This window comes from Macrotis lagotis, chromosome 4 (assembly GCF_037893015.1).
Source record: "Macrotis lagotis isolate mMagLag1 chromosome 4, bilby.v1.9.chrom.fasta, whole genome shotgun sequence".
Lineage (NCBI taxonomy): Eukaryota > Metazoa > Chordata > Mammalia > Peramelemorphia > Peramelidae > Macrotis > Macrotis lagotis.
In genome coordinates, this window is record NC_133661.1 from 246,422,976 (window position 1) to 246,448,014 (window position 25,039).

At 37.4% G+C, this 25,039-nt stretch overlaps 1 protein-coding gene across 1 annotated transcript in view; it reads right to left on the bottom strand.

The window, feature by feature from the left end:
• Nucleotides 1–24,422, bottom strand: part of TMEM63C (transmembrane protein 63C) — a 104,673-nt gene extending 80,251 nt beyond the window's left edge. The window contains exons 1-2 of the mRNA XM_074236274.1: nucleotides 24,241–24,422; nucleotides 4,887–5,047 (exon numbers count right to left, since the gene is read on the bottom strand). The gene's annotated coding sequence lies outside the window, so the exon portion shown is untranslated. The remainder of the gene's footprint in view (nucleotides 1–4,886; nucleotides 5,048–24,240) is intronic.
• Nucleotides 24,423–25,039: the final 617 nt, after the last annotated feature.

A 25,039-nucleotide genomic window follows, 5' to 3' on the forward strand; every position in this document is an offset into this window, starting at 1 on the left:
GAGATAGAGAAGAAGAAAAATTTTGGAACTCAAAATCTTTAAAAAAAAACGAATGTTGAAAATTGTCTTTCCATATTTGGAAAAAAAATACTATTAAATTCTTTAAAAAGAATATAAGCTTATGGAGTTAATAGACTGTCTTTCTTTCATACTTCTATCCTCTACCCAGTGCTTAGCACAATTCTGACCATGATTGATTGAATCTCCCTCCAGTCTTTCAACCTGTACCTGTTTCCTGAAGTTGTGCCTTTCTCTCTTTACCATCTCAATTCCATAGTTGACTACTTTAAACCTTGAATTCCTTGTCCCTTTGTCTTATTGCTGTTGGTGCCTTGCCAGGAAACCAATTGTAGGTTACCCCCACATCTACCTCTTTTGCTCTTCCTCTCATACATTTAATGTTGCTAGAAGACATCCTACCAAAATTACAACTAGATCTCCTTCACATTTATGTTATCAAATTCCAATCAGTCTTTCACTGTGGCATGAAAGTCCTTTTATCTTCCCTAATTGACACTATATAACAGCTCTTCCAAACCTCCTTTCCTCAAGTCTCCCATACTCATCTTCCCATCTTCTCCCCGCCTCCAAATCCCCTCAGTAAGAGACCTTGCTTCCTATTGAGAAAAAAGCAAAGCAATCTGTTGTGAGCTCTCTTTTCTTCCTTACACCACCTGGTTCCCTATTTTTTTCTCTCTATTTCAGACTCTGAGATAGAGGTAGCCTTTACTGTCAAGGTCACTCCTCTTCTTGTGACACTAATCCCATCCTTGCTTATCAACCCTCTGATTTTCCTTCAGACTCCTACCTTTGACCCTATGATCTCCTCCTGATACTCCCTTCTTGATATTATTCTGAATTTCTTCTGCTCTTTTAATAACCAAAGTCCTGGAAAATATTATCTATATTACTCATCTCTACTTTCTTACGTACCACTCAGTTCTCAACCCCCTCTATTCTGACTTCTGACCTCATTGTTCACCTTAAACAGTAGTCTAGGCCACCAGGAAGCCAAAAATTTTTTTTATTCCTCATTCTACTTATCCTCCCTTACAGTTTTTTTTTATTCCCTTACAGTTTTTGACTGTTAGCTACCCCCTCCTCCAGCATATTTTCACCTCCCTTGATTGTTTTCCAGGGCTAGAGGCAGAGTGATGATTCTCACCTTACAGCATCCCTGACCAGCTACTCTGTGATGCAGTAATGTGGGCCTCCTTGCTGGTCCTTGGACAGGACCCTCCATCTTTTGATTCTGGGCATTTTGACTACTGTTCTTCATTCCTGGAATGCCATTCCTCCTCATCTCCACCTCCTGGCTTCCCTGGCTCCCTTCAAGCCCCAGTTAAAATTCCATTCCCTAAAGAAGCTTTTCCCAATCCCTCTTAATTCTCTATCTCTGTTGCTTATTTTCAATTTATCCTGTGTATATAGCTTATTTATATAGAATTGCTTGCACATTTTGTCCCCCCATTAGACTGAGTTCTTGAGAGCAGGGATTTTTTTTGCCTTTCTTCATATCTTTAGCACTTTGTATGGTACCTGACACATAATAGATACAAAATAAATGTATATTGACTAGCAAATGTCTTTTGCTCTCTTTCTGCAGGAAGATTTGATAAAAAACACCCATCTAGGATGGATAACACTTAAGACAGACCGAGACAGATAAGTGGCACAGCTGGATTTGGAGTTCAGTATACCTCGGTTTAAATCTAGTCTTAGCCAATTACTAGCTCTGTAATCCTGGGAAAATTGTTCAACTTCTCTTGGTCTGTTTCATCACCTAAATGCTAGCTACTGCTATTAAAAGATAATCTTAACCATTCCTCTAAATGTTATAGATAATAAATATGTTAATCTCATTCATATAGCACTTTAGAGTTTACAAATTGCTGTTTTCATGTCAGTACTATGAAAGTATGGAGCATCTATATTATTAGTTCCATTTTATAGATAAGTAGGCTCAAAGAATTACCAATGATCATTTCAATTTTTTTATTGGGCATCTGTAGCAAATTTATCTGCTGTATACTATGCTATGTTGCACAGCTAGTAAGTCATTTCTGTCGAACATATTCTAACCATTGCTAATTATCTGCTGACCTATCTCATTAAGACAAGTCACCACAATGTAAAAAATACTAAACAAAATGGTTCTATCAAGAAGTCCTGAGTATGAATATTATTTAACCTGTTTACTAGACCTGTTTGTTGTCTTTCTTGTTCTCTAATCATTTCAGTTGTGTTCAATTGTTTGTGTTCCCATTTGAGGGTTTTTTGGTGGAGATACTGAAGTGACTTGCCATTTTTTTCTCTAGTTCATTTTACAGGTGAGGTTAAATGTCTTGCCTAGGATCACTCAGCTAATAAGCGTTCAGATGAATCTTTCTGACTCCAAATCCAGCACTCTATCCTCTGTACAACCTACCTGTGGCATGTTTCAGGTCTGAGAACTGGCTAAGAATAAACAATAGCGTACTTGTTCTTTATTTGCCATTAAGCCTCTACTCTAGTAGCATCTTTCTATGTACTAAAGTGAGCTGAAGGACTCAGGGAGAGCTTTTTAAAGGTCCCTCTCTCTCTATGAGACATCTCAATAAACCAACAAAGACTTTGGGTAAATCAGACTCTTTCCCTTTTTCTTCATCTCATCATTCAATTTGGTATGTCCAAAAATCCCAAAGCAGAGATCTTGATGAGGAAGAACAGAAAATTGCTTTATCCTCATTAATCATTCCCTTTGGAAAGTAGGAAAACAGGAGAAATATCACTGACAAAAGATGGGACCTTTCCTGTATATGATGTATATGAAAATAAATCTGAAAAATCACATTAGTTACTCTGTGAAACAATAGAACACTGTAACGGAGACATACTTGAAGAAACAAACTCTAAAACTTGTTGTATTCCCCCCCATCTCCAGTACTCTGAGGCCCAAATTAGTTATAAATTATATTCTTCAGAGAGCAGTTAGCACATTGGATAGACTGCAGAGAATACAGTCAGGAAGGACCTTTCTCATATTTGGCCTTAGACAGTTACTGGCAACATGACCCTAAGGAATTCATTTAGCTTTGTATATCTCAGTTTCCTCATTTGTAAAATGAGTTGGAGAAGGAAATGATAAACCATTCCATTATCTCTGCCAAAAAAAATCCCAAACAAACCCAAATGGGGTTCACAAAGAGTTGAACATGATTGAAACAATTGAACAACAATATATCATTATCATCATCATTATTATTATTATTACTCAATAAATCATTGGTTATGTTTTAGGAGAGGACCTTTTCCCTTAATTCTTACCCATCATATTTTTCTTTTCCTAGAACAGGCACTGATTACCATAGACATCAACCATTTGAGAAACAATTAATATTCTTTTTTAAGAAAGATTTTATGGTCTTAGAAAGTAGCACTAATTCAGGGAAAGAACTGACTAAAGTGCAGGTCTTCTGAATTAGGGTGGTCCTTTTGTTACCATGTTACTTCTACATTAAGTGTTCCCTAGGGAGTGGTAGTTTATGGTTCCTTGTACTCAGATTCCTTACCTAACTTGAAATCTTTTCCAGAATTAAGAAAAAGTTAAAGGGTCTTTAGTAGTCAGTTTTTCAAACAGGAAGGTCAAAGACTTGTTGGAAGCTATGATAATTTAAAGGCTGAAACATAATAAATAGTTCCATAAGGAAGCCAAGTTGACATTGGATTTGCAGATCTGAGAAACAGGTTTGGAAATTGAACTTCTTGGAGTTTCTATCTTGGCCTACCTGACCCTTGGAGAATTTTCCTATGGACTCAAATTTTTCCCCAAACCCTTAAAACTGGAAAAGAACTAATTTAATTAAGGGCAGCTAGGTGATACAGTGGATAGAATTCTAGGCCTGAAGATAGGAAGACTCATTTTCCTGAATTCAAATCTGTCTTCAGATACTAGCTGTGAGACCCTGGCTAAGTCATTTAACTCTGCCTTGGTTTCCTCATCTGTACAATGAGTTGGAGAAGGAAATGACAAAACACTCCAATATCTTTGCCAAAGAAACTCCAAATGGGATCACAAAGATTTGGACATGATTGAAACAATTGAACAACTAATTGATGTAAATCTATCTCCCACTTCAGTTCTGGGCATTGATAAGGAGCCCTTTCTTGTAATTATGGGATATCATCTGAAAAAGGCCTGGTTCTGGCCTTTTCTTAAAGTCCAGGTCCCAATCTCCATGAGACAAGTCTCAATAAACTGACAAAGTTATTGATAAATCTAATTTTTTATCCCCTCTTCACTGACCCCATTAAGACAAAATTTCGTTGGTCCTTTCATCACTTAAGAAAAGGAAGCAAAGGTGAGTTTGACTATAACCCTTTGTCTAATATACTATGGGATTATATGGAAGTACTTCCATTCTTTGGGGGATGGGCAGCTCAGTTTGCTTATCTAAAGAATTGGAATTGATTGCATCATTTATTTATAAAGCATTCACTTAACAGAGTCCAGTAAAGAATGAGGTTAAGTGCTATAGAGAATGCAAGCATGAATAAGAGTTGGTTTATATAATCCTCTTCTTCTGTTCTGTAATATTTAATGAAAATGCTAATTGTATTTGGTATTTGTTAAGTTCACAGTTTTTTTAAAAATAAAAAAATATAAAAGATATGGCCACTGGCCTCAAGGAGCATAGTTTCCATACAACTTTTACTTCTACAAGAATCCTTTAATTCTACTTCTTTAAAATAGCATTATGAAAAGGAAGAGTTTTGGCTGAGTTTTGACTATGAAGAGTTTTGGAAGAATTATGAGCACAAGGACAAGGTTGGAGAAGTATAACCAAGGCAAAAAGATTAAACAGAATAGCAACCTTACTAAAGGACTAAAAGTAGGAGCCACAAACCTGAAGTAACTAGCTGGATTTAAGTTGAGCAGATGTGAAAAGGGCAGCTTTGTGTTGCTTGTGTGAGTTGCCTCTGGAATAGTACTTTTAGAAATGCCCAAGTTTTCTTAACTGGAATCCCAGGAACAGCACCTTCTTGTAGCAACTAGATCTTAGATGCTCTGTGGACACAAGGACAAAGACATGCTTTCAAAGGTAAAGTGGATAATAATAATAATAATGTTTGTCCTTTTTTTTTTTAGGTTTTTGCAAGGCAAACAGGGTTAAGTGGCTTGCCCAAGGCCACACAGCTAGGTAATTATTAAGTGTCTGAGACCAGATTTGAACCCAGGTACTCCTGACTTCAAGGCCGATGCTTTATCCACTACGACACCTTAGCCGCCCCAAGAAGAAATTTTTAGAAGATTCATATTACCTATTATTTTCAACTGGAACCAGATTTTACACATTTTAAATTATTAGGTAACTTACAAATTTGCATATTCTATTTAATATGAGTTAATAAAATTATATAGGAAGGTCTAATTATAACGTTCTCCAGAAGGTTCTTGTAATCTAAAAACTGGAGGAAGGGCTCTGAAGATATCCCTGAGTCTTCTCTCACTAGCACATTAGGATCAGAATATATCACCTTCATAGGACAGTTAGTTGGTACAGCAGATAGAGCACTGGCCTTGGAGTCAGGAGGACAGGAGTTTGAATCCAGCCTCAGATATTTACTAGCTATTTACTAACACAAGACCTTAGGCAAGTCACTTAACCCTGATTTCTTCCCATCCCAGGTCATCTTCAGGTATCCTGATCCATCTGGATCCAGATGGTTCTGGAGGAGAAAGTGAGGCTAGTGAATTAGCACAGCCCCCCACTCAAATCCAGTTCACGTGCTTGTCATGGCATCACCTCTGATGTCATTGTGTTTTTCGAGAATGAAAGACAAAAAAAAATTATCACCTTTAAAATCAGAGAAGACAGTGAGGGGATAAACTTTGGGAATAAAGATAGGGCTTCCTCAGGGGCCCTGTGGATAGATTTAAGGGTTATCTGAACTTGGATGGGGAAAGGACTTATAACCTCTAACTGAAATTTAGCATTTCCTCCAATTGTTAAAAAAATTTTTTTTGACAGACTACCCAAGGGAGTCCATGACCTAAAAACCATGACCCCTGGAGTCAGAGAATCTGACTGTGGGGAGTGGACAGCAGTGGAAGGATTTCAGAATGCAGACAACAAATGAGAGGAGGAGAATCAAGATGGTGATGGAAGAGAGCTGAAACAATGGTGATCCAAGGGCTCTTAATCTCTTCTATTCATGAATTTTATAGATTTTGACACTTCCTTAAGGTGCTGAGATGAATTCAAACAGAACCAGGAGCTCAAAGAGCTTAAGTTAAGTACTTAAAGAGCCAGGGACCTAGATTAATTCTTGCTTCTCTAAATCTCATTACTCAGAGGGTTGAGTGAAAAGGTGAGAATGATTGGCTCACTCCATTTCATCTCCCCCTTTTCTTCCTAGCATTCCACTTCCAGAGTATTTTCTATGCTTCTGAGAGAATGAAATCACCTTAGTTCATTCTCATAAATTCTTTTAGAACTGTCCAATGAACTATACGAAGCCTCTGCTGTCCTCACTCAAGTCCATATTTGCTTGTCCCCCTGTTCTTTTGTCAGTTCTAGGTCTTCCTAATATCCCATATTTTCACCGCAAGAATTAAACCTTTCCATCCAGGAGGGATGGGAATTCAGGGAAGCCTGGAGGGATTTGCATGAACGGATGTTAAGCAAGATGAGTAGAACCAGAAAAACATTGTACACTCTAATAGAAACATGGGGGTGATGATCAACCTTGATGGACTTGCTCATCTCATCAATGTAACAATTAGGGACAATTTTGGGCTATCTCTGATGGAGAATACCATCTATATCCAGAGAAAGAACTGTGGAGTTTGAGCAAAGACTATTACCTTTAATTTAAAAAAAAAAATCTGATTTCTTATTATGTGATTTTGCTATCTCATATCTTATTTTTTTCCCCTTAAGAATATGATTTCTCTCTCATCACATTCAGCTTAGATCAGTGTATACCATGGAAAAAATGTAAAGACTAATGTCTGCCTTCTGTGGGGGGGGTAGAGGGAGGGAAGCAAGATTAGGGGGAAAATTGTAAAACTCAAAGTAAACAAAATCTTTCTAAAATAAAAGAAGAATTAAACCCTCCAAGGGAAGCATGAAAAAAATCCACTTAAATTGTTGCAAAGTAAAATAAGTAGAGTCAGGAAGGAAATATACAAAATAGCTACAACATAGAAATGGAAGGAGCCACAAAATAATATTTCAAAATTATAAGGAACAAGCTTGACCTCAGAGAAGAAACCAAAGAAGAAATAATGCAGAATTTTGGATTTCTTTTGGATTCTTTTAATCAGTCAGTATTTGTTTTTATGAGGGTCTTATAGGCTCCATCCCTGTCTTCCTTCAACTTCCAGTTAAAATCTCACATTTTGCAAAGGAGCCTTTCCTGATCCTCCTTAATTCTAATGCCTTTCTTCTGTAATGTATTTTATATATATGTGTATGTGTATATATGTATATATATATATTTATATATTTAAACATATACTTTGTATATTGTTTATATATGGTGTCTTCCTCATTAGACTGTGAGTTCCTCGAGGGCAAAGATTATATTTTATCTTTCTTTTCATGTCTGGTATTTGACACATAGGAGGCATTTAAATGTGTATTGATTGACTGTCTGCCAGGTACAATGCTAAGACATAGATTGGCTAAATGGCAAGGAAGGCACTAGAATTAAAGGGGATTGACAAAGACTTTCTGTAGAAGGTGAAATTTTAACTGGGACTTCTGAAGGAAATCAGAGAAGCTTAGAGGCAAGATGAGAAAACCCTCCAGGCATGGGGAAAGCCAGTGAAAATGTCTGATCTGGATTTATAGATTTATGTCTAATCAGAACTAGAATGAACCAGAGCTCTCTTTATACAGCATTTTAAAGGTTTGCAAAGTACTTTTCCCAGAATAACTTTGTGGGGTCAGGAGTGATAGTATTTATTATCCTCATTCCCAAATAAGGAAATTGAAACTGAAAAGGATTTATCTCTAGTCCACAGGTAGTGAAGGTCAAAGCTAATGTCCATGATTCCAAGTACAATGTTTTTTTTTTGTTTGTTTCTTATACCACATTGCTTAGCACTCAGTTCTGCCTTGTTTTAGATGTGGAAAAAAATGAAGTCAAAGAAAAGGAAAGTGATAGAGCCACTGGTAAATCTAGCTCTCCTGGCTTCCATTCCAGACCACTGTCTGCTACACCTTTATAATTCTCCTCATTTAAAAACATTCTGGTCCACATCTCAGCTCTAGATTTTATTATTGTGGGTTCCTGAGCAACTCATCCTCTCCTAGCCTTGGTAGGTTCATTCAACAAAAACATAACAGGAATACAAAGTACTAAGTGGTAACTTCAGTAGAGAATCCAGTCAGTTCAGTAGAGAATCCAGTCAGTTCAGTAGAGAACCCAGTCAATCAATAAGCATTTGGTAAATGCTTACTATGTGCCTACAACCTATCAACCTTATATCAGAGAAGCAAATCACAAAACCAGTAAATGGCAAAATCGAAATTTGAAGCCAGTTTCTTTTGAGCTGTTTTCCAACTTTCCTTTGGGACCAGTTCCGTTGACAATGACCTGTGGGATTTCTGAACCAACCCTCTTCTTTCTGACACTTTACTACACCAATGATGTAAATCCCCAGTAACAACTGGGGAATGCCCTGGAGCTGCTGGACCCCCAATAAAACCTGTACTAGAATAGGAGTCAGAATAAGGTCATGTCCAAAAGGGTCCAAATACAGATGATGAAAGGGGACCTCTTAATGAGGCCATTCCAAAGAAGGGACACACTGAAAGAGAGAGCCAATCAGCTCTGAGGAAGAAAGGAAGGAAACATTTATTAAGCGTAAACACTGTACCAACCACTTAAAAAATATTATCTTACTTAATTCTCACAACAAGTCTAGTAGATAGATTCTATATTATCATCATTATTTTATAGTTGAGGAAAATGAGGCAGCCAGAGGTTTAAATGATTTGCCAAGGTCACACAGAATATAAGTGTCTGAGATCAATTTGAATTCAGGTCTTCCTGACTCTAGGTTTACCACTTTTTTTTAACTGTGCTTTCTAATACAAAGTGTTATAGGAGTTAATAGGACTCTGTTGTGAGGAACAGTAGAAAGAGCAGGCCTCAAAATTCAATTGAATCAAGCCTCAGACACAAACTGGATGTGTGACCCTCTCAGCCCCCTAAGCAACTCTTTATGACTATATCCTACATTGTGTGTGTGTGTGTGTGTGTGTGTGTGTGGGGAGGTCATTACCTGAAAATTCTCTGTATAAATGTATAAACTTCCTATTGATATAATACTTTTAAGTTTACATTAATAGACATTATGAGCCTCACAACCATCTAGGAGATAGGTATTACAAATAGTCTCATTTTACAAGTAGGAACCTGGGTTTTAGAGAGGGTTAGTGACTTGCTCATGGGCAAATGGCTAGAAAGTAGCAGACAGAATATGAAACAATGTCTTTCTGATTTCATGTACAATACTGGAAGGGACCCCAAGAGACTGAGGATGCAACCTTATGACTTAGTTTGATTGCAAAATTCAGAAAAAACCCTATATCTATTGTGCAGAACTGCTGCAAATAAAAGAAATCGCAGATGAAAAGTGATTTGTAAATTATGAACTCCCCTCAGTCCACTTAATCTAAACTTTGTCTCCTATCTCCACATTCTTCTAACTCTTGGTACAGTGTTTTGTACACAACTGGTTCTCAATAAATGTCTTTTATTACAAATATAAATATAAATATATCACTATTTCTTTTTAGACTGAGATAGGCAAAGGAAATTGTTTCCCTCTGCTCTAACACTCAGGTTTTTGTTGTTCAAACATCTTCAGTCATATCTAACTCTTTGTGACCTCATTTGGGGTTTTCTTGGCAGAGATTCTGAAATAGTTTGCCATTTCTCTCTCCAGTACATTTTACAGATGAGGAAACTGAGGCAATGGGGTTTAGTGACTTGTCCAGAGTTACACAGCTAGTGTCTGAAGCCAGAGTGGAAGTAACAACAATTCCTGATTCCAGGCCCAGAGTTCTATTCACTGTACCATCTAGCTGCCTTTCACTTGAGTTTATCATGCACTAATACTTTTTTTTGGAGTCAGTAAGACGAGTTAAAATCCTGCCTCAGTCATTTACTAACTCTGTTGCCTTGAGCAGTCAGTAATCTCTCTCAGCCTCATTTTCCTCATCTGTAAAAAGCAGCTGATAATGGCATTGACATCAAAGGATTTTTGTGAGGATCAAATGAGATAAAAAATATAAAGTGTTATGAACATTTTAGCTTTTATTATTTCAAGGAATACTTATTTCCCAATCTATAGAAAGGATTACTTGCTGTCTAAACCAACCCATGGAGTTAAAGAGAATTGATCTATGAATCTGGTTTGTAACAACTAATAAGAAAGATGATGGGACCATTGACGGAACAATACATGAACAAAACTGACCTCATTGAAAAGCCAAATACACACTTTCCCTAAGCACTTATATCGTGATAACATTTATTTCCTCTTAGTTGAGTTTAGTGGCTCATAATGTTTCTTGGAAATAATAGCACCAAGTTGTCTCTGCAAAGAGTCCCAGGCACTTTACATCCATTATATCATTAGTCTTCCGAACTTCCCCAAGTTGCTCTATAAAGGGGAAACTGAGGCACTAAGATGAAATAATAAGTTTATGAGTTGACAGTGAGCACAAAACCACCTCAAGTTTGTGCCTTTCCTCCTTTTTAATCATATCCTAGTTAAATCAGCTTAAAGAATAAGGCAATTTGTTCTAGTGGAAAGAACAAGGCCTAGGAGTCAGAGAGCTGGTTTAAAATCCCATTACTAGATGTGTGAACTTTCTCCCCTCTAAACAACAGTTTCCTCATTTGTAAAATGAAGTTGGATTAGGTGGTCTCTTAACCTAGATTTCTTGGACCTGTAAGGACTCAGTGGAAAAATTTCAGGGGGTCCATGACTTTGAATGGGAAAAAGTACATCTATATTTTCACTAGCTTCTCAGTGAAATTTAGAATTAAATTAAAATATTTAATTAAAATAAATTATCAATTATCAATTATATAATATAATTATAATAATAATTATAAATTAATTAAAATTTAAATGCTATTATAAACTTCACTAGCCAGTCAAAGAGTCCATGACAATAAAAAGTTGAGAACCCTTGGAACAATTGATTGCTAAGCTTCCTTCTAGCCTTAAATCCTTTGAAATGACCATCAAAGACAGCCTTTCAGAGGAAAACACATTGTTGTTTCCCAGAATATTAAATAAATTATAAACTTGGTGCTGGAAGAGCTTTGGGGGGGATATTACTGAATTTGGAGTCAGAAGACTTGAGTTCAAATAATGATTCTCCTGTTTTCTCTCTGAGCTCTCTAGTCTAGTTTCTTTAGTTTCTTATATTTTTTATTGTTACCTATAAAATGGACAAACTGACTTCTAAGATCCCTTCCATTTCTGATCTTATGGGACTCCTTCAAATCCTAAAGATTATAGATAAAGAAACTTGGGCCTAAAAGGTAAAGTGATTTGCCATAAATCAACCAACCAGTGAATAAGCATTATGTTCCTATTGTATGCCAGACATTTTGCTATGTAGTGGGGGTACAGAGACAAAAATGATGCAGTCCCTGACCTAAAGAAGTTTATATTCTATCAAAATGAAGAGGTGGTAAATAGTACAGAGGAATTCAATTCCAGATCCACTGATGGCAAAATTCCATGTCTTTTTTTTTAACTATTTGGGATTTTTAGGCTGAGTCCAGAGATGAAAAATATTTAAAAAATGGTGATTTTTTTTTCCTGACGGATAGGTACATGACTTAAAATGCAATTAAATACACCTAATACTCAAACTGTCTTTCCTGTAAGAACAATAGGTTAATCTATGCAATGAGGCACTGGTCTAGACCAGTTGCTCTTTCTATAATATACTGCTTCTCAAAGAGCCTGAGCTCTCTTCTGTTACCACTAAACCTAAGCATATTGATTCAATAGCAAAAGTAAGACCAATAATGCCTGACATTGAAATAATGCCTTAAAGTTTGCAAAGTGTTTCATTCATTTGATTCTCACAACCCAATCAAGGTAGGTATTATAGGTATTGTTTTCTCTATATTAGAGGTCTAAAATGCTTAATCAGGTCTAAGATCATACAGCTAAGAGTATCAGAAACAAAATAAAATGCTAGGTTTTCCTGACTTCAAATCTAAAATTCCATCACATATTTTCACAATGATAGAAAAGACATAAATTGATCATATAGGACATATAAAGTTGATTTGCTCTTTTTCCTCAGTTCAGTAACAATCTAATGTGGTTGGGGAATAATAAAGGAACAAGTCAGTTTACAGAAGGAAGGGATCATTTCTGGCTACAAGGTAGGACAGTGAGGGCAGGTTTGGAAAGGCTGTACAAAAAAATGGTGGAATTTAAGCTGAGAATTGAACACTAAGTAGGATTTTATACTAAGTTCATACCTAAATATAAATGTTATTATTATTATATTCAATAAAGTTTGAATGCTTTATTTTGACTAAACCTGTGATTTCACTGTTGCCCATAAAGAAACTCCCTTTTGCAAAGTATAGATCTGCAACTGTCTACCATTAGGAAGTTAAGAGAGCGACCTGGAACAGGGACAGGTTTTGTTTTTTGCCAATAGCAACTGGACCAGCAGGCATTATAGGTAGGACTTGAAGAGAGATCTTAACTCTAAAGTCACTCTACTCACCATACTAAGTTGTTTTGGTTTGAGTATTGGGCATTTTATGTTATAGTCTAAGTATCTTAAAAATGGCATGTATATTAACTTATTAGAATTATTTTTATCAATCAACCAGATTGATCAACCAATTCCTGCTATCTCTGATAATACCAGATAATCTCCTGTATTCTCTTTAATCATTCTGATTTCACTCCCTGCCTATGTAAGGTATCTTAAAGTTGTTATCATTTGTACAGGATATGAAGGCTACTTTTTGGGGTATCTGGTTTTGTTTTAAGGATGAGTCACAGACAAATGAATTACATTGGCTTCTCTCTGAGATACTTCCTTTTTAAACAAATTAGTAAGCAGCAATAGATGGTGGTAATTTACTTCTGCTTTGATTGGTTTGCCTCTTGGTAATGAGTTATATAGAGTTATAAGCAGATCAGTATTAAGGACAGAAATCGTTATCTCTTGTTTTGCTACTATTTTACCAAGCCACCAATGGATAACTGGAAAGAACCCTAGATTGGGATTCAGGACACCAGGATGTTTAGTACTGACTCTGTCATAAAAAGTTAGATAAATTTGGACAAGTCACCTTTTGCCTAGAACTCTTATACATGCTTATACACAATTCCTAGCTTCCTAGGCTTTCTTCAAATCCCAGCTAAAGTTTTACTTTCTCCAAAAAGCCTGTTCCTTAATCATAGCACCAGATCATACTCACCTATTCTTCTATGCATTATTTGTACATAACTGTTTGCATGTCATCTCCCCAAGTAGACTAGGAACTTCTTGAGAGCAGGGATTGTCTTTTTTTCTTTGTAACCCCAGTACTTACTTAGCACAGTGTCTGGCCCATAGTAGGCACTTAATAAATATGTATTGCCTTTGTTATTCTAAGCCTCATTTCCTCTTCTGTAAAATGAAGGGGGGTAGGATTTCTAAAATACCTTCTACCTTTGAAATTCTGTGATTTCTGGATCAAGAATAGAGACAAGTAAGGCAAAGTTTATATAAGCTGCCTTTTGAAAAAGATGGGCAGCTTGTTGGTGCAGTGGTTAGGGTACCAGACCTGAAATCAGGAAGACTCATTTTCCTGAGTTCAAATTTGGTTTCAGATACTTACTAGCTGTGTGACTCCAGGCAAGTCACTTTACACTGTTTGTCTCAGTTTCCTCATCTGTAAAATAAGCTGGAGAATGAAATGGCAAACCATTCGAGCTGGAGAACGAAATGGCAAACCATTCCAATATCTTTGCCAAGAAAACCCCAAATGAAGTCATGAAGAATCAAACATGATGGAACAACAACAAGAGGGAAAGACACATAAGATTGTGCAGGAGGAGGTCAGAAGGATTACAACAAAGGGAGCTTTCTCACATTACTCAGTTTCTAAGTAAATGTATATTTTTAAGACCAGAAAATTTTATGAGGCATGTATTTATTTGTGATAAGTCAATAGGGAGAGAAAAGTGGTAAAAGGTGGATATCACCATTGGAATTAGGAAGACTGTGATAAATTCTGTGCATCCATGGGGAAGATTTTTACCCTCTCACTAGTCTAGTAAAACTCTCTAAGATTACATATTACAGAAGAGTTGCTGATTTTAATCAATGGCAAGAATTTCTATACTGGATATTGCCTTCATAAGGTCTCTCCCATATACCTTCACTATCTCTCACTTCCCATATTCAAGCTGCTGCCAAGGTCTTTTGATTCCACCTTTGCAACATCTCTCCAATAAACCCTTTTCTCTCTATTGATGATGCCATCACAATGGTGCAGGACCTCATATATTTGGGTTATTATAATAGCTTGCTGGTGGGCCTCTTGCCTAATTTTCTCCCCACTCTAATCCATCCTTCACTCTCCTGTCAGATTGATCTTCCTGAAGTTCAAGTCTGACTATTTCACTCCATATTCAATAAACTCTGGTATAGCCTTATCACCTCCAGGATCTAACAAAACATCCTTTTTGATTCAGTATCTAAAGATAGGCCAATCAGATTTTTATCTGTCATCCTAAAGGCCTTATCACAAAAAAAGACTCAATAAGCCCTGTTTACAAATTTGGTCATTTTCATTTGTCATAACTGTCAGCTAGAAAGGAGAAGAAAAGGAAGACAAGTTTTGAATCAGTGAAACAAAATAGTGTGATTAGCTTCTACCCCTCCAGAGAATAGCACACTCCAAAACAGCTCACCTCAACTTAGCTCTTTCTCCAGATGGTGGAATCTGCACTTCCTGTATTTCTCTTTTGAACTGGGATGGTTAAAGAAGAAAATCCTCCCCCCCCCCCCCCCCACTCCTAGCAAGCACCTACCATTATATCAGTAATGATACCAGGAGATTATTACCAGATAGACCTACAACAAAGTGATACAAGGATCCTGGCATGGACTCTCTTTTCTTTGAGAGAAAAAGTACCACTATTTCATAATAAATAATATATTTATAAAAATAACATATTCTGGCACTCATAACTCCTGATTCATTAGGTAAAACAATTTACAAATATTCAGTCCTCTATGCAAGCCTGGGAAGTTGGCAATTTTATCTCTATTTTCAGAGAAGATGAAAGAGAGATATCAGGAGGAAGAGAACCACATATGCCCCACCCAGTATTATACAGCAGCAGGTTAAGAAGGACAAAACAGAGGGGGAGGAGAGAGAAGAGACAGACAGTATTTTCCTTCTCTAAAGGGCAAAACAATGTCTGGAAGAGACAACTCTGCTAACAGTTTTGATTTGTGATCTTCATGTCTTACTCTGTGCCTCAGTTTCTCCAATTATAAGAAAGGAGATTATTATCTTCAAACTGGAAATGCTCTTCCTGGGATTAGTACCAGAATGACACAAATGTTAGTTTGAAAGTTTCTGAGTGAAAGATGGTAGGTGAGTTCCCCTGCCCCGCACACACACACACCCAATACCCCTCAACACTCCAGATGGCTGAGGGCATAACAGGACCTTCAAACAACCACCAGGAGAGTGAGTACTGACAGTGATGTTGCCATGACAGCCTTATTCATAAACCAGAAAATGAGGGAGTTAGCTTGTTAAATGAGGAAAATACTAATCACCCCTCTCCCCTCCATGTAAAATGTTTTAGCAGCCATCTCTGGGGATTCCTTAGTTTAGGGCTACCCCCCTATAAAGGTTAGCAGAAACTTCAGTCTGGTTTAACAGCAGGCCAGCACCCCAACTGAGGATCAAATCCCTAGGGTCTATCTTCATCTATCTTTGTCAGAGTGGCAGAGGTCTAAATCCAGCTCCTTACCCATTGCCAGTTTATCCTTAATGCCCCTTTCTCAGGTATAAGGCTAAAGGGTTGCTATCCATAAGGCTCTGAATGATGTCACAAAAATTGCCACCCTCAGATTTCTGCTCAAAAGTCCAAGGTCCAGGAGAACACAGCAGAACATTATGTTCCTTTCCCAAATGAACAAACTGTATTCTCTTTCTTCTCCTCACTCTCTCTCTCTCTCTCTCTCTCTCTCTCTCTCTCTCTCTCTCTCTCCCCTCTCTCCCCTCTCTCCCCCTCTCCTCTCCCCTGCCCCCACCCCCCCACTCTCCAGACTCCACTTCTATCCTCCCCACTTCCCAAGAGTCTGGATTTCAGCATCCTTCTTGAATCTCAACACCACCCAACCTCCTCTCTGGCCTCCTCAGTTACCCTGCCATCCCTGAAACTGGCCTCTCCCCACTGTCCAACCCACTCCTAAGCCCCAGAGTCCCATCAAAGAGAAGGGTGTTCCTACCTGTGACAAGGCAGCAGAAATCTGCCCAGTCCTTCTCTCCAATCAGCCCAGGGAAGAAGACAGCGAGCCCCACCTGCCAAGGGACTGTCTACAAATTCTCCTGCATCACTGGCAGAGCAGCATCCTTGCCCAGGCTTTGATTGAGCTCCTCCCCTTTTTAAGACCGTGGCACTCAGTTCCCGGCCCCGGCCCCTCCCCTCCGCCGGCTGGTCTGACCTGCCTAGGAACCCAGACTGGATTATCAGATTCAGACGTGGAGAATCCCTGAACCAAGAAGGTACAATCACCACTGGCATTCTACAGCTGGTACTGAAGTAGCCTAGTTCTCATTGATCTCGTGCTAGGCTTCTAACTCTTGTAATCCGCTGCTTTACATCAATTCCGACCAGTTAGAAGGAGATGCTCCCCTGACACAGTGCACAGTCTCCAGAAGCTAATAGGCGTCTCCGTAAGTTCTTTCAGCACCAATGCAGCAAAATACAACCCCAGTGCCTCAGCGCTTTTACCAGCAAAGGGACGGTCTGCAAATTACTGAGTACAAAATCCTGAGAAGCAATAAGTGCTATCTAGTTCTGGCTTGGTCATCTCTAGTTTAAAGTTTCCTCTTCCTTCTTGCATCGTTCAGAATTTAATTCCACTCCAATTGCTCTAAATTTAGATGCTGGAGGGAGTTGGCCTTTCAGAATCCACAGAAGAGAAGCTTAAATGCAAATGAACGTAGATTTAGATTTTAAGGCATTGAAATAGGAGTAATGGGAAGAAAATCCTCTGCTACCTTTGTTTTTATTGGTGAGTCTTTTCAGTTGTATCCAACTCTTCATGGGCAGCTAGAAGGTGCAGTGGATAGAGAACTGGCTCTGAGACAGGCATAGGAGAGTTCGAATCCAGTCTCAAACACTTGATACTCCCTAGCTGTGTGACCTCAGGCAAGTCACTTAACCCTAACTGCCTGGCATCCAGGGCCATCTTTAGTCATCCTGATTCATATCTGGCCACTGGATCCAGATGGTTCTGGAGTTGAAAGTAAGGCTGGGTGACAGCATAGCACTGCCTCATTCAAATCCAATTCACATGCTTCTTATGGCATCATCACCTCCCTGATGTCTTGGCCTTCTTCGAGAATGAAGAAAATCCAACTCTTCCTGAGCCCCATTTAGGGTTTTCTTATCAAAGATATGGTTATGGTTTGCCATTTCCTTCTCCACTTTGTTTTTATAGATGAGAAAACTGAGGCAAAACTAAGGATTAAGTGACTTGCCAGGTCTGAGACCAATTTTGAATTTAGGAAGATGAAATCTTCCTCATTGTAAACCCTGTGCCATCTAACTGCCTGTGAAAAATATATAGCAAAAAAAGTTTAAGTACAACAAAACAGAGAAAATAATACATCTTACAATTAAGTCAGTACATAGCTTACCAGGATCTTTATATTCAATTTAGTTTCTATTTGAGTTTGATCCCATTGGGCTAGAGTACTGCAAGATTAAATAATTTACCAAGAGTCCACATAGCTAATGCAACCATGGTGAGACAAGTCCAGATCTCCCCTCTCTGACAATAACTGTATATCCACTATGCTACTCTCTCTCTCTTAAAGGAATATATTCATATATATTTATATATAGCAAATATATACTTATGCATAAGTTTTATTATTATTATTATTATTATTATTATTATTATTATTATTATTATTTGGGGCATTCAGTGGCACAGTGGGTAGAATTCTGGGATAGACTCTGAGTTCAAATTGGTTCCAGCACTTACTAGCTATGTGATGCTGAGCAAGACATTTAGCCCTATTTGCCTCAGTTTCCTTATCTATAAAATGAGTGAAGGAAATAGAAAACTATTCTTGTGTCTTTTGCCAAGAAAACCTAACTGAAAAGACTAAACAAAAAAAATTATTTTAAAACTGTTTTCTTCCCTCTGTATCATTTCCTCCAAGTCTTCCTATGTTTTCCTGAATTCCTCTTATTCATTTTTTGTGCAACAATAACCTTTTAAGATAAGACAGTTTATGCAGCTGTTTCCCAATTTATAGACAGCTATTTTGTTTCCAGCATTTCACTACCATGAAAAAAGTTACTAGGAATATCTGATGAGAACACAACAAAGACACATGAAATGAGAAGTCCAAAGTCAGGGATTTAGTTAGAAACAGAGGTAGGTCTGGAACTCCTACTCAGATTCTAGTCCAAGCTTTCTTTTAATACACCCCAGTCTGCCTCCATCTTGCTGTTATTCTTCCTTTGTTCTTGATACCTTGCTCATGAACTGGATTTAAGTGAGACAGGGCTCTCCACAAAGTCCTAAGTCTCACTGTCTTCTTCAGTTATCAGAGTTTAAGGGCAAGACAAAAGTCAAGATGATTGTTGATGGTCCAACTCTGCCACTATCTACATATTACCCAAACCTAATTAACAACACAGATTATTATCACAAAATGAATAATGCTGAAATATGTATGACCTATAATGTAAGTTGGGTCAGACTAGTTTTCCATCATCCCCTCCAATTAACATTGCTTTGGTGGTTATATTTTTAGCTACTAGAGTTACTATCTCTATCTAATAAGGACATAGCATTGAAATTTGTCCATCAGTAAAGTGAGGATCACTAAATCCATTCACACTGTTAACACCAAAGATTGTTAAAAATCTATTAATCAAAATTATTCGTTATTAAGGGATGGTTCTCAGGAAGGGGAAGGGAAGAGATACAACAGGAAATCTAGGAAATATAAAACCAAACATTAATAAAATCTATTAAAGATATTGTATAAGGCAACTGGTAAAGATGAGCAAAGATGGGAATAGTAAATGTTGGATTGGTTGTAAAAAGATGGTCATTGTAATGTTCTGTCTGAGGAGCAGTGAATTGGTTCAAATAAACTGAAAAGGAAAGTGGCTAAAATGCCCATATCATTTGACTCATAAATCCCATTTCTAGGAAATACTCCAAGGAAGTCAAAGATACAAAGAAAAACCTCTTTAGGTCAAAAGATTTACCTAGAGAGGTTTTTTTAATCTTAACAAAGAACTGGGAAATAAAGTAGATATCTATTTGAACTAGTCAGCTAGATGGTGAAGTAGATAAAGAATCAGGCCTGGAGTCAGGGAAATCATCTTCCAGAATTCAAATCTGTTTTCAGACACCTACTAGTTGTGTGATTCTAGACAAGCCACCTAGCCCTGTTTGCCTCAGTTTGCTTATCAGAAGGAGGAAATGGTAAACTACCCCATAATCTCTACCAAGAAAACCCTGTTTGAGTCACAGAGTTGGACACAACTGAGAACAATTGAATAACAAAAACAAATTCATCAATTAGGCAATGACTAAACAAATTCTGGGTGTGTGATGGAATATTTCCAAGCTTTAAGAAACAAGGGATATGAAGAATATAGAGAAGCATGAGAAGACTTATTTTAACTGATACAGAGTAAAATCAGCAGAGCTAGGAAAACAATACATATGACTAAACTAAATTATTAACAACTACTACACTGAAATTGAATGCTATGAAATTAAAACTATCAAACTTGGTTCCAAATAAGACATTTGTCCTCTCAGAGCAAAGGGAGTGGATGTGGAACACTGATTATCATATCTGACTTTGCATATATGTTGATTAATTTTGCTGATTTATTCTTTTTCTCTTCTTTGTTTAAAGAATGACTCTGAGAAGGGGAAGATTTTTTAAAATTTAAGGTGATTTTACAACAAATATATATTTTTCAAAAAGAATGAATTAAAAGATTTAGGAACTTCTAGGAAGCTATCTACCATGTCTTTGTACAATTGCAGATTGTTGGCATTGCTTGTTTTTGAGATTACAATATTTTTTCTTTTTGTCTTTATTGGTCAAAGAATGGAAAGTTTGTGATCAAGTTCATGCTTGATATATGCATTATATGCAGTCTGCATATCCATATTCCTAATGTCTAATCAGGAGTTTTTCTGATTTCTCAAAAACACCTCTAGATTCTAGAATGGATCCATAATATTAAGGTTGGGGAATCAAGAGTGTTGGGGATTAGGGCGGCTAGGTGATACAGTGGATAGAACACCAGCCCTGGAGTCAGGAGTACCTGAGTTCAAATCCAGTCTCAAACACTTAATAATTACCTAGCTGTGTGGCCTTGGGCAAGCCATTTAACCCCACTACCTTGCGGGGGGGGGGGGGGGGGGGGGGGGGGGGAAGTGTTGGGGAGAAAGTAGAATAATGTTATCAGAAGGAGGACAGGAAATACAATTCTCTTCTGGGGAGGAGTAGTGATTCTGGTTATGAAAATTCGATGTGAGTTGACCTGGGATTCCTGGTTTGGAGAGTGTTGTGGGCTAGGTTAAGCCTCAAAAAATTTAGTTAAGGGGCAGCTAGGTGGTGCAGTGGATAGAGCACTAACCCTGGAGTCAGGAGGACTGAGTTCAAGTCCTGCCTCAGATACTTAATAATTACCTAGCTGTGTGACCTTGGGCAAGTCACTTAACCCCACTGCCTTGCAAAAAAAAATTAGTTAAAAACTCAGAATAGAAACATTAGTCACAATGCAGTCTGGGACAAGTTTCTTTCATATGATAATGTTATGATGGTTTTCTTCTATATGAATTAAAATGACCTTACTCTGGTAAATTATTTTTGAATTTGTGTGTTTTATTTTTTGGAGTAAATAAACTCTGGAAAACTATTCTTGTGGTGGAAGTATATGATTAACAGAAGAGAGGAAATTTAGAACAAATGTCAGACCAGACAACCCCAGAAAACAGAAAGTTATTGGGCATCCAGAAGGAGCAAATCTCTGAATCTGGGAAATCAATTGGATTCAAGGGCCAGAGTGTTCCAGGTGACTTAAGGCTCAAATGAGCTGGGAAAATTTAGAAAGTGAAAACTGTGAAAACCCCAGACCAAAAGCAAAAGTCTCTTGTATGATATTCAAAGAGAAATATGGGAAAAGTGATTCAAATTGACTTGGCCTAAGGCCCAGGGAAAGTGATTCACATCTCTTTTGAATCCTAATAGGTCCTCAACACTTAGAAGCTTGTACATAACTGGATATATATAGTATGGGAAGGAAAGGAAGGTATAATATGTTGGAAAGACAGTTGGAGGCCCAGTGGAATAGTTCCTTTAAATCAAATAGAAGAGTTTCTGCCTTATCCTTGAGACAATAGGCAACTAGTTGGATTTAGTGAGAAAGATAAAGAAAGCTCAGAGTAGGGCTTCAGGAAAATAACATTGGCAGCTGTGGGTAAGGTGGACTGAGTAGGGCAAGGTTTGAAGAAGGGAGACAAGTGAGGAAACCATTGCAATAGTCAAGATGATAAGTGATTAGGGCCTGAAGTAAGGATTTTGTGAATAAAGAAAAGGGGTCAGATATGGTCAATAAAATTCAAACCTGAGGCTTGGGATTTCATTAGTATAGGGAACTCAAAAGTGAGGAAACTATACAAATACAGTTTAACACCATTTCTCAAAGAATTGCCTAGAGCATTGAGAGGTTAAGTGACTTGCCCAGAATCATCTACCCAGGATATGTCAAAATCAGGACTTGAATTCAGCTCTTCGTGATTTAAAGCCCAAATTGTTATTTGTTTTTTATGTTCATAGATAATCAGAACCAATGAATCAGAAAGAGGATGAAGTAGAAGAAAGAAGGGTTCAATACGGAAGATTTGATACCAAAGAGTTTGCACTCATAGCATGAAGAAGTAACAGTTGCCAGAGAAGTAGGAAGTTAGATAAAAATGTAAAATAGATATAAGAACAGTTTAAAAATCACAGTAGTCTCAGATTACAGTAGGAGCAAAAGGATAATCTTTAAATTCAAAGTTGAAACAGTTCTTAGAGATTATCTACTCTAATCCCTTCATTTAACAGATATAAGAAATTGGAACCAATATAAGTAAAATAATTTGCCCAGGGTTACAGAGTAAAGTCAAAGATTGTCTTTCATTTGTTTCATTTATGTCTGATTCTTTGCGATCCCATTTGGGGTCTTCTTAGCAAAGAAACTGGAGTGGTTTGATATTTCTTCCCCTAACTCATTTTACAGAAGAGGAAACCGAGACAAATAGGGTGAAGTTACTGCCCAGGGTCACATAGTTGAGGACAGGTTTAAACTCAGGAAGATGAATTTGTCTGGACTCCAGATCCAATTCTTTATCTCCTTGACACCTGACTGCCCTACATAGTAAGCAATAATGCTGGGATACTCTAAATTCAGAGGGATTTTTTTCATATGATTTGAGTTCAAATCTAACTTCTAACATATTGGCTGACTTAGCTAAATTATGAGCACCTTGAAAGCATAAATTCTCTTTTGCTTCTTTTTTTGTATTATTGACTAACCGATTGACTTCTAATTCTGGACAAATTGCCTTCACCTTTCTATTCTCTGAAAATTCTCTAAGATAATAATAACCTTTGCCCTTCATTTTCAAAGAAGACCATGACATCAGGGAGTTGATGCCATGACAAGCATATGAATTGGATTTGATTTAGAGGGTCACAGTCTTACTTTCTCCTCCAGAGTCATCTGGGTCCAGTGGCCAGATATGAATTAAGACTAGAGATGGTCCTGGATAGGAGGCAGTGGGATTAAGTGACCTGTCCAAAGTCACACAGCTAGTAAGTAGCAAGTGTCTGAGTCTGGATTCGTACTCCCTATCCTTTCTGAATCCAGTGCCACTGCTCTATCCACTGCACCACCTAGCTGCCCACCAAGATAATAAAGGTACTGAGCAATTGTAGATTTGTGAAGGTAAACAGAATCATAAGTCTCAATACTAAAACAAAATGTAGAAATAAGATTTTCAACCAGAATAGTTACTCTAAAGGAGGTAATGTTTTGACTATCTGGAAATTATAACTATCCAGCATGATTTATGATCTCCTACAGGGCTTTGGGGATTCAAAAAAAGGGAGAGATTTCCCCAGGGGTGCATGGATTGGATTTTTCCAGCAATGATATATTATAGTGGGATCATCTCTACAAGGTTTTTGCTTTAGGGGCATAGAATTCTAACTTGTGCAAATGTTTAGAGTGGTTTTGTGGCATAACTAAGAAATTATTCAAGTCTTTTAAGAGAAAAATCCAGACAAGGTCCCTGTTTCCAAGAGAAGAAGCTTGGATCTCCAAATAATATATAAATCCATTTATAGGGTAATACCATACAAAAAGACATTTCCTAATCAAGTTTTCCCCAAAAGACAATTATATTTGGAATTTTGTTAATCAATAAACATTTATTAAGTGCCTACTATTACTAGACACTGTGCTAAACCCTAGGGATACAAAAGGAGACAAAAAGAAGGTCTCTACCCTTACCATCTAATGGTTTCTCAAATACAAAGTATAATCATAGTTTTTAAAAATGAAAAATCTCCCCTTTATCTACATTTCTTACTTGGGTCTATAATATTTCTGGAGGGTCAGATCACTTGATTTCTACTATTGGACAATCCCATGAAGATTCTGGGATTCTCCAGGTATTCCTGTGATTCTGAAGCATCCCATAGCAGTCATCTCAAGCTGAATAGAGACCATCCTGTCTTGATTGGGGTTTAGGGACAATGACACAATGGGCCCAAAATGACCCTGAAGAACCTCAAGAGATATCAAATTCAAGGTCTCCTCCCAGGAAGAGAAGTGATTCTTCTTGAGGGACAGTTCCCAATCTTTGTGCACTTCTCCCTTCCTCTAGCTCTCCTCCTTGCCCCACTCACCATGGTTTGATCAAACTAGGCTTGTGGGACGCTTTCTCTTCTTGTTTTTTTCACTCTTGAAAATGGAGGTAGGGATGGAATGATGGGAATATTGATTACTTGTGGGAGGTTATACGACCCTTCCATTTGAATAACCAAGACACCCTTGCCCACTTATCTTCAACATCCCATGAAGAGCTTCTACTGGCTTCTGGCAAGTGGCTATAAAAGCCAGTGACATCACAAAAGAAGTATGTGCTGTTAACTTAAAATTCTACAATACACAAAGGAGCAATTTTTTCTAATATAGAATAGGAACTACTTTCCCTTCATTTATACTTGAAGCTCTGATGTCTGGGAAGATCCTCTTTACTCAGGGAAGGACACCTGTCTCTCTTGATTGTTGTTGAAAACCAACTATATATAAGCCAACATTATTAAAGCAAACAAAGAAATTAATTTTTAAAAATCTATTTGAATTTAAAAATTTATTTAAGCTATGTTACTAGGTCAAATTACAGGTTAAAAAAGAGCATACAAGTTATATGTTCCTAGAGTTAAGATGAATTTTTTGTTATTATAAAGGGGATGAAGCAATATCCCTTCCAAAATGTGTGTGACTCAGAACTGACACACTTCAGCTATAGTCTGAGCAGGGCAATGTACAGTGGGACTATCAACTCTCTTATTGTAGACACTAAAGTTATTTTAATGTAACCTAAGATTATATTAGCATTTTGGATCCTGCATCAAATTGCTGACTTATATTGACATTGTAATTCACTGGACCTTAGGACTTTTTCATAAACACTGCTCTTTT